Source organism: Diplotaxodon limnothrissa, linkage group LG7, assembly GCF_057381915.1.
Source record: "Diplotaxodon limnothrissa isolate DT_005_m linkage group LG7, D_limnothrissa_male_GT1.1, whole genome shotgun sequence".
Lineage (NCBI taxonomy): Eukaryota > Metazoa > Chordata > Actinopteri > Cichliformes > Cichlidae > Diplotaxodon > Diplotaxodon limnothrissa.
In genome coordinates, this window is record NC_140602.1 from 39,647,715 (window position 1) to 39,664,322 (window position 16,608).

General features: G+C 40.8%; 1 pseudogene; it reads left to right on the plus strand.

Moving 5' to 3' along the window:
• Positions 1–387: 387 nt before the first annotated feature.
• Positions 388–16,139, plus strand: LOC146628754 (uncharacterized; annotated as a pseudogene).
• Positions 16,140–16,608: the final 469 nt, after the last annotated feature.

Sequence of the window (16,608 nt, forward strand, 5' to 3'; positions counted from 1 at the left end):
TTTTATTTCTCAGCAGCATCAATAGTAACAAAAAAACAATTTAGTTTTCGATTTAACTGAAGTTACGTGTTTCCGGTTACTGTGGAGGTCACGTGTATCCGGTTAGTGTGGAGCTCCACAGTGGCTGCAGCCAGGTGCTCTTGGCTAATTTATGAGCTAGCGATTCATCCAACAAACTCTGCTCAGCTCCAGAGTCAATTAGCGCGCTACACGGGTGAGTTAGGGAATGAAAAATCAGCTTGGCCGGACAACTGAGATGGGGAACAGAGTTAGCTGTAGTACCCGCCAGTATTCCCACAGCTACTGGCGGGCGGATTCTTTTACTCGCTTCGCTATCGGCCCAGTGTCCCCTTCTTCCACACACGAAGCACTCTGTCTTCTCCTCCGATGGGAAGCACCGAACCGAGCCCGGCCCAGCTGCATCGGCTGTTCCTCATCCTCCGCTGGGTCTTCTTCTTCCTCTCTCCATTGAGAAGGAAGCAATCTGGTAGGCATATTGGCACCACCTGCCGGTCGTCGTCCTTCTCCTGCCTGTCTCCCAAACTCTTTCATATGATTATCTAGTTGAATGCACATATTAATTAAAGCGCTAAGAGACTTAGGTAGCTCTTTTGTAGCTAACTTACGCTTGATTTCTTCGTTTAGGCAGTTCAGGAAGGCTCCCCGGAGTGCGTTTTCTACCCAGCCCGTCTCCTCAGCCAGGATCCAAAAGTCAATGAAGAAATCCGCGACACTCTTACATCCCTGCTTCAGGGTAAACAAACGATTAGCTGCGCCATTAGCTGCGCCATCTGCATCTGTTCCTTTATCAAACACATCGGAACTTGGTCAGAAAATCTTGGTAGGAGATATTCGGTTGAACATTTAAAACGGCTTGTGCCCATTGCAGCACTCGGCCAGTCATTAATTCCACCATAAGCGTTATCTTCGCGCAATCTGAGCCGTAAGCCTGTGTCTGTTGTCTGAAAATTAATGAACACTGCATCAGAAAGCCTCGACTCTTTGTTATATCTCCATCAAACATCTCCGGAACCGGTAATGTATGTTCTCGCCTAGGTGGAGGTGGTGGAGGTGAAGGAGGTAGTGGGCAAGCTGCAGCCACACTTACTGACGGAGTGGGTTGTGGATTCTTAGCTGAGGTGCCAGGAGCAGTGAGTAACATACCTTGAATGTTTGCAAGCACCTGTCGCATCGCCGTTTGTTCCGTCATAATGTGTTTCATCATGCTCTCATGGTGGTCCAAAACTTTGCCCTGAACAGAGAGCTCTCGCTGAACTGGGTTTGAGTCCGCTGAGTCCATGGCTGGCTGGAGTATTCTGTCATGGTTGTTAATGAGTGGACTCAGCCGCGGAGCTCAGAAATGAAGACAGTGCGTTTATTTACAGTGCAGCAAGGTGACAACAGTTCAAATGTGCAACAATGGTGATAGTGCGTCCTTCCTTCTGTGTAAGCCCGTGCGTGGTAGTGAATGCCCGTCTCTCCTCCAAGTGCTTCCTTTGTGTCGGTGAATCCTCCGTCAATCCCTGGGTGAACACACACACAACAAGATGAGTACGTAGATCAGACAATACTTCAATAACGCTAGCGGTTCGAAAACACTACCAGGCTTAGTGCAATACTCCAGCGCTGTCTGTCGCTCAGCCACACCATTAAGTAGCCCTGCCGAAGATGGTAGTTGATTGGCAGCAGCTGGTGGATTGATTGCAGGTGCGGTAGCTCCGGGTGACAGCACTTCCGGGTCGGAGATAGCCTGTTGCTAAGTTACCTCCTAACACATGACAGCGGAGCCGGAAGGGAAGACAGGGCGATAGGAGAGACACACATACACACGCACACAAATATACACACTGGCAGGTCGACCGGTCAGGGCGCCTTCAAATCCTGACAGTTGGACTCTGTCGTTTTCTCTGGTCTCCTTCCCAATTGGACCATTAGTGACATTTTGAGCCGCATGTTCTCTTTAAATTACTGGCTGTCCGAGTCGTGTCCAAAAAAACAATGTGGGCTTTATAGATAATTGGGAAAGTTTCTGGAGGAAACTTGGTCTTGTTAGGAGAGATGGCATCCATCCCACTTTGGATGGAGCAGCTCTCATTTCTAGAAATCTGTCCAAATTCATCAAATCCCCCAAAATGTGACTATCCAGAGTCTGGGTTGGGAGGGTTTGTGGCTCGGTTCTGTGTGTTTAGTGGACTTTTGCGCAAATACGTAACTGCTCTTATAATCGTTGCTTGTTTTTGCTGTGTTCTAAACTTTGGCCAAAGAGAGTATACTTTCACTGATAACTGTTGCTTTCACACTATATTAAAATAAAAAATAAACTAGAGAATGGGATTCAGCTGTGTGTGCACTCCCTTGACCTTGAGCACTACTGGTAACAAGTTAGGTAAAATTTACCAGAGACTGAGTATTTATGTATATGATCCTTCTAACTGGATTGCTTGGAATGTCTAAATACAATGAGTGTTGTCAGTCATGTAAGTCACATGGACTGGAAAAAATGGATTGCACTGATTACTACATTAAAATGTTATCGGAGCAAGGACTGGCTAAAGAAGGTAGCCATCCATATCTCCTGTGCTTTGGTGCTACAATGATTAATGGCCAGATAAACACACCTGCAGATAAGGAAACACATGCTTGTCACACGCACACAGACATTTTAGAATGCAACCATGTTGTCTCCACTAACTCTCAGCACACAGACTCACCCATCCAAATCATTGCATTCAGGTGTTCCAGTCATTTTCATGGTCACATAAAATCAAAACCTAGGCATGCAGACTGATTCTACAAACATTTGTGAAATAATGGATTGCCCTCAGAAGTTCATTGAATTCCAACGTGATAGTATACCACCTGTCAACAAGTCCAGTCATGAAATATAAACATTCTCTAAATATTGTACCTGTTAGTGATCGTATAACAAAGAGGAAGTGATTAGGGACAACAGCAACTCACCCACAAAGTGGTAAGCCACGTAAAATCACTGAGTGAAGAATAGTAGATAGGAGTCACCAACTTTCTGCAGAGTCAATCTCTACATACCTCAAACATGCCCACATACTTCATGTGACCTTCAAATTATCTCAAGAACAGTACATAGAGAGCTTCATGGAATGGGTTTCCATGACTGAACACCTGTATTCAACCTTACAAGTGCAAGGCAAAGCAGTGGTGTAAAGCACACCACCACTGGACTCTAGACCAGTTCAGACATGCTCTCTGCAGTGACAAGTCATGCTTCTCTATCTGGCAATCAGATAGATGAGTCTGTGTTTGGTGGTTGCCAGTAGAACGGTACTTGTCTGATTGCAATGTTCAAAGTGTAAAGTTTGTTTGAAAGGGAATTATGGTATTGCCTGATCTTGAGGAGCTGGACTAAGCCCTTAGTTTCAGTGAAAGGAACTCTTAATGCTTCACCATACCAAGATATTATGTACAATTTCATGCTCCCAAATTTGTGGGAACAGTTTGGCTCACCAGTGCAGAAAGTCCATAACAAAATGGATTGGTGAGTTTGGTGTGAAAGAACTTGACTGGCCTACATAGAGTCCTGACCTCAACCTAAAAGTACATTATTGGGGTCAGTTAGAGTGGAGACTGTGAACCAGGCCTTTTCATCTAACAATGTCTGACCTCACAAATGCATTTCTGGAAGAATGGCCAATACGTTATAGTATCATATTAAACCCTGTGTAACAAAAGCTCAACACTGCGCCCAGCACCCTGGAGCACTTCTGTTGTGTTTTGTATGTGTTTTGAGTTTTTATGTGCTTCTGAGTTTTTACGTGTTTTGAAGTTTGTACGTGCTTTGTCTCTAGGGGCCACCGTAAATATACTTTTATTTATTCACTCCACATAAAATGTAATAAATAAATCATATAATACAAAAACCAACTATTCACATTTCAACTTTTAACTATTTAAATTTTCAGCTTTTCCCTTTTACAAATATAAAGTGAAACAACACAAAACACTGCAAACCACAACACAATTAAATATAAATTAAAATATGAAAAAAAAGATGCATATTCTCTGTCCTATGGGCCTGCATGAATAAACTTTCTGAATCCTTTATCATCTGCAACTGAATATAGTTGTGAATGATTACTATACCTTTCCTGATGTCCCTAATGTAACTACCGCCCCTCCCCCCTCATCCCAGCGTGAAGCACAAGGCTCGCATGTATGGAATCAGAATTTATTTTGTATGGATCTGTTTGAGGAAAGAGGGTTGTGGCAGTAGAATCTTCCTTACCTCGATGTCTTATAGTGACGTGTCGGTCGCAAACGAAATGGCTCTTAGGGCCGGATCTTTGACGTGAACGACGCGAGCCAGCTCCTTATTGCGAGCCGTGGGTTTTTTTTGTCTTTTTTTTTTAAACCTTTCTCTTGCACTTTTTTCCGCTTCACTCCGCATGCTATGGAATCAGCCACCTTGAAACGAAACCAAAAAAAATATTGAAACCGAAAAAAATACGACAGTGAAAAACAATTAATTGAAACTGTAATTATTTTGTTTTCGCTTACTTTTTTTTTTTTTTTTCAGTTTCAATCCATGTTTCGGTTTCAATCCAGTTTTCGGTTTCAGTCCATTTTACGGTTTCAATCCAGTTTTCGGTTTCAATCCATTTTACGGTTTCAAACCATTTTTCAGTTTCAATCTGCTGGCACTGTTTTGGCGTCCGGAGGCGCGCTTGAGGGGGCGGGGATTCCGACCCGCATGAATTTGCATACATTATAAAGTCCTTGCTCGTGCTGACCAAGCTGCCATTTTTCTCTTTTTGCCTCTTTCAATAATGGCTGCATCAAGTTCAAGTGGACCCTCTAAACTGCAGGTAAGTAATCATTTTCCATCGTCTTTCTTTGCTATTTCACTCGACTGGACATAGGTGTAGTTTTTATTAGCTAAATCTGGTGAAGTTGTGGTAAAATGCCAACATTAGCCTATTCGTTGTAGCAAGCTAGCTGGCAGCTAAAATTTGCTAAATTCAGTGATGCCCCTGTCTCTTTTGTGAATAAACAAACACTTTACCTTTGAAATGGAGGTTTTTGAGGTTCAAACTGCAAAAGTATCTACAAGGATGCCAGAGCCTTACTCCTGATGGCCAGTGGTGATGATAACATATTAAGCAATGGCAGATTCCAGGCACATAACAGTGAGACAAGTGTAGGGTTGGAAGTAATGTCTTGCAGGTCACCTGTTTTTTTTTATACATCTTTGTATGCCGTACTCTTTAACCCTTTAAGACCTACCATAGAACCAAGTCCGCCAGAGCTTATATTACATTTTTACATGTTGTAGTGCCATTTTTGGGAGCATTTCAAGTTACTATACATCAATATAACCATTACAGCCTAAATTGTAATAATATGTATGCATGAAGTGCATAGTACTTACATAAATTGCAAAAAAGTGCAATAAACTACAAAAAAATTGAAAATTGTTTTTGTTTTTTTAACATATATTTCTAGTTAGAGAAATTTAACCCTTTAAGACCTACCATAGAACCAAGTCCACCAGAGCTTATATTATATTTTTACCTGCTGTGGAGTCATTTTTGGGAGCATTTCAAGTTGCTATACATCAATACAACCATTATAGCCCAGATTTTAATAATATGTATTCATTAAGTGCATAGTAATTACATAAATTGCAAAAAAGTGCAATAAACTACAAAAAAATTGAAAATCGTTTTTGCTTTTTTAACATATACTTGTAGTTAGAGAAATTTAAGAGGCTTATCCCTCAAAACTGTAAATACAAAAAAGTTGCACAAAATAGTTTCCCACCACAGGAAATTTATTTTGAGTGTCTTCATAGTTTTATTTTTGAAATACACCAATTTTTATACACTGCAGGAAAAACGAAAATAAATATTATACTGCAAATTTGCAAAAAAGCAGCATATGCATCAAAATAAACTATTTCCAGCAGTGCAATATGAGTCCTAAGCATCCCAGAAACGACACAGAAAGTCATAAAGTCAAAGATAACTTTTAAAAAGACGAGTATAGGCCCTGAGGCCCTGATAGTAAAAAAAGACTACATTTCCGCGAAAATGACGTCACTTCCGGTTCCGGGCAGGTAATGGCGGAAATGCAAAAGTTCGCGCTGACGTCTGTTCCAACGTAGGAAGTGTTATGAACAGCTGATCGAATCGGTAAAGCGTGTTTCTGGAATATTATGTTTTTGTTCCATCAAGCGCTTTTTATGCAGTTTTTGCAAAGCTTTATGTGGAAGGAAACCGTGACCTAGGGCAAGCTAATGGCATAAGATGTAAGTACAACTTCTCCAGTTTCATATGCAAAAAAAATTATTGCGCTAGCTTACGTGGTTGCAGTGCTACTGGGATTTTAAAATAGTTACGCAAAACAGAGCGTGCCCGCTCCGATCGGCTGTAAAGGGTTAAGAGGCTTATCCCTCAAAACTGTAAATACAAAAAAGTTGCACAAAATAGTTTCCCACCACAGGGAATTTATTTTGAGTGCCTTCATAGTTTTATTTTTGAAATACACCAATTTTTATACACTGCAGGAAAAACGAAAATAAGTATTATAATGCAAATTTGCAAAAAAGCAGCATATGCATCAAAATGAACTATTTCCAGCAGTGCAATATGAGTCCTAAGCATCCCAGAAATGACACAGAAAGTCATAAAGTCAAACTTAACTTTTAAAAACACCAGTATAGGCTCATGAGGCCCGGATGGTAAAAAACTACATTTCCGCGAAAATGACATCACTTCCGGTTTCGGGCAGGTCAAGGCGGACATGCAATAGTTCGTGCTGACGTCTAATCCAACGTAGGAAGTGTTACGAACAGCTGATCGGATCGGCAAAGCGTGTTTCTGGGATATTATGTTTTTGTTGCTGCAAGTGCTTTTTATGCAGTTTTTGCAAAGCTATATGTGGAAGGAAACTGTGACCTAGGACAAGCTGATGGCATAAGATGTAAGTACAACTCCTCAGGTTTCATATGCAAAAAAAATTATTGCGCTAGCTCACCTGGTTGCAGTGCTACCGGGATTTAAAAGTGTTTGCGCAAAACGGAGCGTGCCCGCTCTGTCCGGTTTTAAAGGGTTAAAACAAAATAGTTGCCTGTCTGTCAGTGGAAAAAGGGTGCTTTGCCAAGCCATTTGTAACTAAATTAATTTTAAATATGAATATTCTGCTCCAATCTGGACAAAAAGTTTTTACATATTTTGCATTTTTAAGTATTTTTAAATCATAAATGTATTTCAAACTAAAATTCATTAAAAGTCTTATGAAATGGACGTACTTGTTTATGTAAATGATTTAATTTGTTTATCTTCCTGTTGTGTTCATGTACATATGCATAGATTAATATGTCATTAGTGCACATTTAGCAAATGTATCAATTTCTGTTCCAGGTACATTAATAAGGAAGCAGTTCTATGAAAGATTGCTAACAAAGCTTCATGGAGCTCTACAACGCAGACCTGTAGATATGGACTATTTGCATTATGTCATCAGTCATGAATTGAGACTTATACGGTCATTTGGTAAATTTAGCAGTACCACAAGATATTCTTAATGCCTTATCCAATCTTTTGAGACTGATAAATTTTCAAGACGGAGAGAGACACCCACATTCTTCTCTTGTTGATGTTGTATACACAGCGAGAGGACAATGTAAACTTAGCATATCAGAAGAATGTTTGCAAAGCCTCATCAAAATGAAAATTTCCATTCCCAGTATAGATCGGCTTCTGGGTGTCACAGATGATGAGCTGGAATGAGACTGCCACACATCGGCTATCGAATGATGATGGGGGAACTGCAGGCCATGGGATACCGTGTCAAATGGGAGCAAGTGTCTGTATCGATGCATAGGGTAGATGCTGCAGGAATCCTAGAAAGGATGGCATCTGTCGGCTGTGTTGCAAGAAGAGTGTACTCTGTAAAAGGTCCCCTCTCATTGGCCCATGTAGATACAAACCACAAACTCATCAGGTTTGTATACAGTACGTGTTTGTATGTTCAGTACTCTGGATACACTGTAACTATTTTCATTTCTGATTTGAGCATAAGGCATTTTACGTTAACAGTTAGAGGATCCAGGTAAATTTCTATTTCTACAAAGTAAAAAAAAAATCCTGTTTAGTAAGCAAAGAAACAAACAAGTTGATAAATTATGATTTGTGGACAAATGTTATACTTGGACGTGTGTTTCATATTTTGCTTTTGTTTTTTTGGCATAGTTATATTTGCTGGGATTGATGGCTATTCGCGAAAGGTAAACAATATTCCTGTCAGGAATCGCTGTGCGGCAGGCAGGAGTAGGACCCAAAATGCAGGACTCACAGGCACGAGGGAATGAACTCAAAACTCAGCTTTATTTGCTGGCCGAACAAACATACAAACTAAACTGGGAAACCACAAACTAAGAACTCACAGAGAGACACAGGGAGATCCACACAGCATGAGGGACGACGTCACGCTGAACAGAGGGAGACGCAGACAGAAATACACAGAGGGTTAACGAGGAAAGTGGGAACACACGGGGAACACAGGTGACACTGATAATCATAACGAGACAGGGCGGGGTGAACTGAACATGACATGTACGGGCGTGAGAGTCACAAAGTAAACAGGAAGTGCACAGAGGTTCAGACAGGAGGAGAGAGAGCACGGGGAAAACACAGACATAACGGGCTGGGGAAACATGAAACAACCACAAAGGGAGACGAGGGCTCATAAATACATAGAGGGCACACAGGGGGAAGAGAGAGCACGGGGAGAACTTAGACATAATGGGCAGGGGAAGCATGGAATAAAACATAAGGAGAGACGAGGGCTCACAGATACACAGAGGGGCACACAGGGGGTAAAAGCCATGAAGGGAAAACACTTAGGGAACAACACAACAGGGCAACTCAGAAAACATGGCCTAAGCAAGGAACAAAATACAAACATACAAGGAAACTAAGAACACTGGGCCAACATGGCCCAGGACCATGACAATTCCATTGCAATCACAATTTTTTTTCTCAAAATTAATTAACTACCCCATAGAGAGAAAGTGGCGTATTCTTCTTCCACTCCTTTGACAAGAAATTTACGTTCATTAGTGTTGAGTTGTCTTTATTTTACTTTAACAAAGTATATAACTGTCAGGTGTTCTTGGTTTGTTAGATATTGTGTTTGTTTCTTCAAAACAAAATCATTTATTCATAAATTATTTTCCAGATAATTTACCTTGGTGCTGGAAATAATAACAAGGCATCAACTGCATTAGGCTTCTTTGTGAGCTCTGTTGAACAGTTTGGCTTTCCTTTAAGGTAATGTACAACCTTGATACATGCTATATTATTAGTCAACCTTCTGAAAACTTGTTTGTATTCTATTTCGTCATGCAGAGTTAGAGGAGACCAGGGTGTCGAAAATGTTTGCATTGCTCATTGCATGTTTATGTTAGGTAAACTGACACGGATGGATTATGTGGCAGAAACACACACGGACACCAAATAGTTTGTGATGCAAGTTTATATACACGAGTAGGGAATATTTACAAGGGAAGGGGCTATATACAGTGATAGATAAAAATGTGCCAGGAGATTAACACCGAGGAGATGAGACGGAGCCGAGGTATGCAGGTAGGCAGGTGACGCACCGGAGCTACCTGACAACAAGGAACAAAACAGAGTTTACGGCGTACCGTTGATAGCCGAGCGTTAAACACAAGTGGACGGAGAGAGTTGGAGAGCTTACTTGACACACAAACCACAGCTGCTGCAGTGACCGCAGCCTGATGGAACGTAGCACTCCGTCACGGATCCACAATAGCCAACACAAAATCCTAGGTAGGCAGGCAGGCAATGGAACAGGCTAAGACAAAAGAGAAGCAGTCAAAACGTGGATCCCTAAAACATACAGCTCCACAGTGTAGAATCAACAGATTCAGCCTGTGCTACCTCGTTACCACTTGTGACAGCGAAAATACTCCGACACCAGACGTCCGTGACTCTGCTCCCTAAAAGCGCTCACTGATGACGTCCGATGCGTCGCAGGTGTGTCGGAATGCCATCAAGCCCCGCCTCGCCTACCTATAACGAAAAGGAAAACAAAACCCAAACAACAACAATACACCTACCCACCACCTCCTAACAGTTTACTGTTCGTGGTTGTGGCAGAGCAAGCTACATTTCAGGAAAAAGTGTTCACAATCAAAGGTAAGTTATATATAGGACTTAGCATATATATATATATATATTAGGGGTGCAACGATATTCGTATCGATATTGAACCGTTCGATACACTGCTTTCGGTTCGGTACGCATATGTATCGAACAATACAACATTTGTAATTTATTTTATCAACTTTCCTTCTGACGATGCTGTCTGTGTTGAGCGCTCAGTGAATCTGCGTTCGACTACTCCGCCTAGGCTGCACTGTCGAGCGCAGATCCACTGAGCGCTCAACACAGACAGCATCGTCAGAAGGAAGAGCGCAGGGCAAGCTAGCAAGACAGAAGTTAAGCTCTCCTTGCAACATGGACCTCCCCCACCCTCATTCAGATCTGGCGTTTGGAATTATTTTGGTTTTCATGTGACGTATGACCCTGAAGGTAAGCGAGTCATGGACTAAAGTAAAACAGTATGTTGGATGTGCCATGCAATGCTCAATTACATGGGTGGGAGCTAGTGTGTTAGCGCAGTTAGCTCGTTAACGTGTTGGCCGTCTAGCCCCATGCACGGGGCGATCGGCGGTAGCTCGTTAACGGAGATTTGCCGTGTTGTGGCGTTAAGGTCATTTCAACGAGATTAACCTGAAAGCACTAGTGGGAACACAACGAATATGACTGAACATTTACGCCGACATCATCCTAGTGCAAAGACAAAAACAACAAGCATGCTACTAACTTTAGCCGAGTCATTTAGACAGCTGTTAGCACATGATTCTCCTTATGCTGCTGAGAATATAGCCCAGAAGAAGCGGATAGTATAGCTTTTATTTTGGAAAGAGACATTTCTCTGTAATAAACTCTCTTTTCCAAAGATGAGTGATTCCTCAATCAGATACAGGGCTCGCAATATCGCTAGCCCGACGTCCCGGGGCTAGCGATTTTTTTCAGTCGGGCTACCAAAATCAATCTCTTCCCTGCCCGTCGGGCTATTGTAGGAAGGAAAAATATATGTCAATGCTTTTGCATTCTTTCAGAAATGTAGCTGGGTAATTATGTCATTGGCATCGGTGAGCCACTGTCAATATGTGACATATTGAAATCGCGTTTGAATTTGCGCTTGTTTTTTTGCTTTCACTTTGCAATCGCGTGAACTGTGTATAGAGAGCGACAGTACTGATTGGTGAGTGATGATAATTTGTGCACCAATTCCTCTGACATCGTCTTATTAATCGTTAGCTTACTATGCAAACATGACAAGTGAAATCTCCCGCAGCAAGCTTAAACATGTGAGAGGTTGATCGCGCAGAGAATCGCTGAGCTTATGTGAGTGCGTGTGTAAAAGCAGCACGATATATATTTTAGTTCTGCTGAGCCAAATAAGACAGGTCAGGGTGAAGAAGTGACAGCCAAAGAAAAGCTTACCACAAAACGGAGAAGTTATGACAAATCAGACTATAAGGCAAAAAGAAAGTGCAGCTTTATGGTTTCAAGGACAAAAGAATTTCTGTGGCTGCAATATGACGAGCTAAATAACCAGGGCTGCACATAAGTGGTCCGCAGGTGCGCATTCGCTGTCAAAATAAAAAACACGCACAAGGGTTAGGGTTAAATTTAAAAACTGTACTTTTGAGTTAAAATATATATTTATAATTTTAATAAATGACAAATTAAAAAGGCATGAACATTTTTTTTGTATCGAAAAAATATCGAACCGTGACACCAAAGTATCGAACCGAACCGAACCGTGAATTTTGTGTATCGTTGCACCCCTAATATATATATATCTTGTAAACCCAAATCAATCATCACAAATTCAATATGTGTTTATTTATTTATTTTTAAATACATGGGTCAAAATCCTGTGGCTGCACCAGAAAACACTGAGGTACGACTATAAAATGTGCTATTACAGATGTTTTATAACGCTTATGTTTTTGTACCTTGAAATTCATGACATGCATATATTTAACATGTGCACCTGTCTTTGTTTTTAAAGACTTTAACATAACTTTGTAATTGCTGCAAACTATAGTTATACTGTTCATAACAAAAGCAAGTGAATTTTCAGGACATTCAAGAACATTTCTCTTTGGACCTTGACTATTCGAGACCAGAGAGTGGTGGTGTAGTTCTTCCACCAATACAGTGTCCTTTGGGGCCTGAGGAGATGGCAGGACTGAGGGCAGCCATTCATCCTCTTAGTCCCTCCTTTGACAACGGAAGAGACCTTTATGAGAGAGTGCTGAACTACATCATAGTTCATTCAGTAACACAACAGAACCCACTCAGTTAGCCTTTCTCATAGGATTTGACCACATTATTTGTATTGTAATGATAGAATAGCAAATCAATCAATCTTAGGCTGTATTTTCAGATTATTTGATGAATGTATCTTTTTTAATTGCATCAAATACTGTTTTTACCTTTTATAACTTAATGTTTAAAGTAGCCACATTCAGTTAAGCATCTCATGTCTGATGATTTTGTGTCATCAACAATTTTTATTTATTTCATTTTAAACTTCAATAACAGAACTTAAGAATAACTACATAAATAAATAGTTTAAAAAACAAACAAACAAAAACAAACAACAACAAAACACAACAACAGAAACAAAAAAACAAAAACAAAGGAAAGTTATCCTATTCTTTCTTCGCACACCAATCCCCACACCACCACTCTATCATTACTCTTCTGTTCTTCAAGTTACAGAAAGCCAGCTTGTAAAGGGGGACCAAATACAATCATATTGATGCAATTTATCTAATAAACCATAAGTCACTTTTTCATAAGACGCCAACTTAGCCATTGTCTTTAGCCACTCTTCATGGGGGGGGTCTTTTTCCGCCAATGTCTTAGTAGGACCCGTTTGGCCGTAGTAAGAGCCAGAATAATCCATCTTTTTGTATAACTAGAAAAATCTCCATCAGAAAGTTCTGTGGTTATACCAAGTATGGACAGTTTTGGTGAGATACCAAATCTCCTTTTTAAAACACTGAAAATTACCTCCATTATATTTTCCCACCAATCTCGAAGTGCCGAACAGCTCCATAAGATATGTAAAATCGAGGCATTTTGACCATCACATCTCCAACATTCATCCGTAGAGGCCAGGTTCCATTTATACAATTGTTGCGGTGTTCGATGCCACCTATGGATTATCTTAAGTTGAATAAATCTACTGCCTGTTTCTTTATACATAGTATTAACACTTTGAAAACATGAATCCCATTCAACTGAAGATATGTCCAATGCCATGTCCTGGGCCCAGTAGCCCTTAACTTTAAGGAGAGGGTCAGCTGACCGTTCTTGCAATAAGTGATAAATCTTAGAGGTAATGCCTTTACCCAAGGGTGATCTTGAGAGCAGGACTTCCACAGGGCTGCCCACAGGACAACTCAAGGGGGTTCCCAGCCACTTCGATAATGAACTATGTATTTGGACATATCTCCAGAATTGATTACGCTTCAACTTATATAACTCCACAATTTTATCAAAGCTTAAAAAACATTTAGTCCCACAGTCAAATAAATCTGATACATTAAGGATGCCTGCTTTACGCCACTGTAGCCAGTCAACCGATGTCCCTCCAATTAAAATTCTTTTATTCCCCCATAAGGTTGCCGAAGGGGATTTAATAAAGTCCCAGCGACCTGCCCTATGTAATTTACACCACAATGTCTTCGCGTTTGCAATTATAGGATGGGTAGTTTTATGACTGGTATCAAACAGCTCCCTCCAAGGAGAAATACCGCCATTAACTTCCGTCTCTATATGGGACCAGATGGGTTTAACTGGTGCAGTAGGTAACCAAGCTCTAAGTTGTTTCACGTTCATCACCCAATAATACCATTGGAAATTAGGCAATGAAAAACCTCCTTGTTTTGCACTCGCTTGAAGTTTCCTAATACTTAAAGGATGTGGTGAACTACCCCAAAGAAACTGCCGGATCAAAAAGTCTAGATCGTTGAAATACTTATCTGGAATGTGTAATGGAATATTAGATAAAATATAAAAGATCATGGGTGCAGTCATCATCTTAATACAACTAATTTTACCCCATATTGTGGGACGCACTCTGGACCATCTACCAAATTCCATTTTTATTCTTTCAATCATTGGCTCCATATTTGCTTGAACCATCTTAGTGTAATCCGAGGTAATTTGTATCCTCAAATACCTCAAACCATTCACGGACCACCGAAACTCCCACTGTTTAAATAAAGTATGGGGGCAGTGTCCTGACATAGGCATTGCCTCTGATTTATCCCAGTTGACACGATACCCTGAAAGCAGCGTAAAGCTTTCTATACATTCTAATAGGGCTGGAATTGACTTCCCAGGCTGGGTCATAAGTAACAACATATCATCTGCATATAATAGAAGCTTATGTTGACTATTACCCATCGAAATTCCAAATATATTTACATTATTTCTCAGTTTTTGTGCCAGAGGCTCTATAGCAATTACAAAGAGACCTAAGGGGACAACCCTGTCTTGTGGATCTCTGTAAAAGGAATAGGTCTGATATGAGCCCATTCGTCAATACTCGCGCTGAAGGCGAATCATATAATATCTTTATCCACCTAATAAAATTATCACCAAAACCGAACTTTTCTAATGTCTTAAACAGATAATCCCACTCAACACAATCAAAAGCTTTTGCAGCATCCAGCGATAGGGCCACTGTTGGATATACTGAATCATATACATAATTTTGCAAATTAACCAACCGCCTAATATTATCTGAACCATAGCGGTTTGGAACAAAACCAGATTGGTCTGCATGAATTATTTTCGCCTTTACTGCTTTTAATCGGCCCGCTAAGACCTTTGCCAAGATTTTTTGGTCAGAATTCAGCAAAGATATAGGGCGGTAACCACTTGGGTCTAAAGGGTCTTTCCCAGTTTTAAGAATAAATGTTATGAGTCCAGAGTGCATTGACTGAGGTAATGAGCCTACTGTCTGATGATTTTGTAACTGGGTTGATTAAATTTGTTTAACATGTCATGTCAATAAATACTCTAAACAATTAAATGATATCATTTTAATGACTGAAAAAAACAATTCATCAAGTGTAAGAATATTTATTTTCAGCAAAACAGTTGGGATATCACTAAATTTACAATTCACAGTGGAAAACATTTCAGTAACAAAATAGTACTACATGCTTTATATGCAGAAAATATATTTAAACAAAATTCAGTTAAACTTCTTCAGACTTACAGAATTTAATTTGCGAACAAGTTGAATCTTAGACTTTTTAGAAGTTTTTATGAATGCAGTCTTCTGAGTTCCTCTGTTTTGTCAACATAGTTTTTAACATTATAAGAACAAAAAGTAAGTGAAACAACGTGGAAAAATAATCTAACTGTAAATATTTTTTACTTTTTTACTCTGTGTTCCAAGAACTGAAATAGGTTTAAAGGGTTAGACAAATAGTAGAAATACAGTGCAATACTGCATAACTTGTGATGGCATGCTATGAGTGTCAACTACACACGGCTGAAATCTCTCCCCATTGTGACAGCTGTTGTCATAACGTCTGTGAACTCGGTGTATGAGTTCATGTGTGCCACAGGAAAGATGATTGTGTTTGTGCAGGCACTTACAAGTGGGTAACATATGTAGTGTTCAGGCATTGTATCTTTGTATTGATGCTCAAATTCTTTCCAAGATGGCGGCGCGTGAACAACGCGAGGCTCAGTGTCTCTCCAGAATCTGCTATTTAGCGGTTTTTTATCTACTTTTAACCGGATTATTCGTCCAGAATTGCTGTGCGTTGCTGACCTACAGCAGACAAGAGCTTCTGGACATCTGGACTCACAACTCCAACAGTTTTATCGCCGATCTCCGACTCATCCCAGAGATCTCCAGAACACCGGAGGCTGCCCACTCTCCCCGGCTGGGCGGAAGTGCACGCAGACGGCGCCGAGATCGTAAACAAAGGCGAGGTAGGCACGGAGGGCTACGGGCTAAGCTAAAGCTAACACCACACCGGCTGCCTTTACCCAGTATTTTTCTCGCCAATGTCCGTTCTCTGGCAAACAAAATGGATGAGATACGGCTCTCCATCACTAACAACAGACGGATTATGGACTCAAATGTCATGTTTTTCACCGAAACATGGCTGAACAACAGCTGCCCGGACAATGCTATCGAGTTAGCAGGACGCCACACACACCGAGCCGACAGGCTAGCAGATGACTCCGGCAAGACCAGAGGTGGAGGTTTGTGCATTTATATTAACAAATTCACTTCGATCATACTCACTGCCGTGTATATACCCCCCGACGCTAATGCTAGGTTGGCCATGAAAGAACTTTCTGCAGCCATTAACAAACACCAGAATAAACACCCCGAGGCTGCTTTTATTGTTGCTGGCGACTTCAACCACACCAACTTAAAGACAGTCCTCCCCAGATTCCACCAACATGTCTCCTGCCACACCAG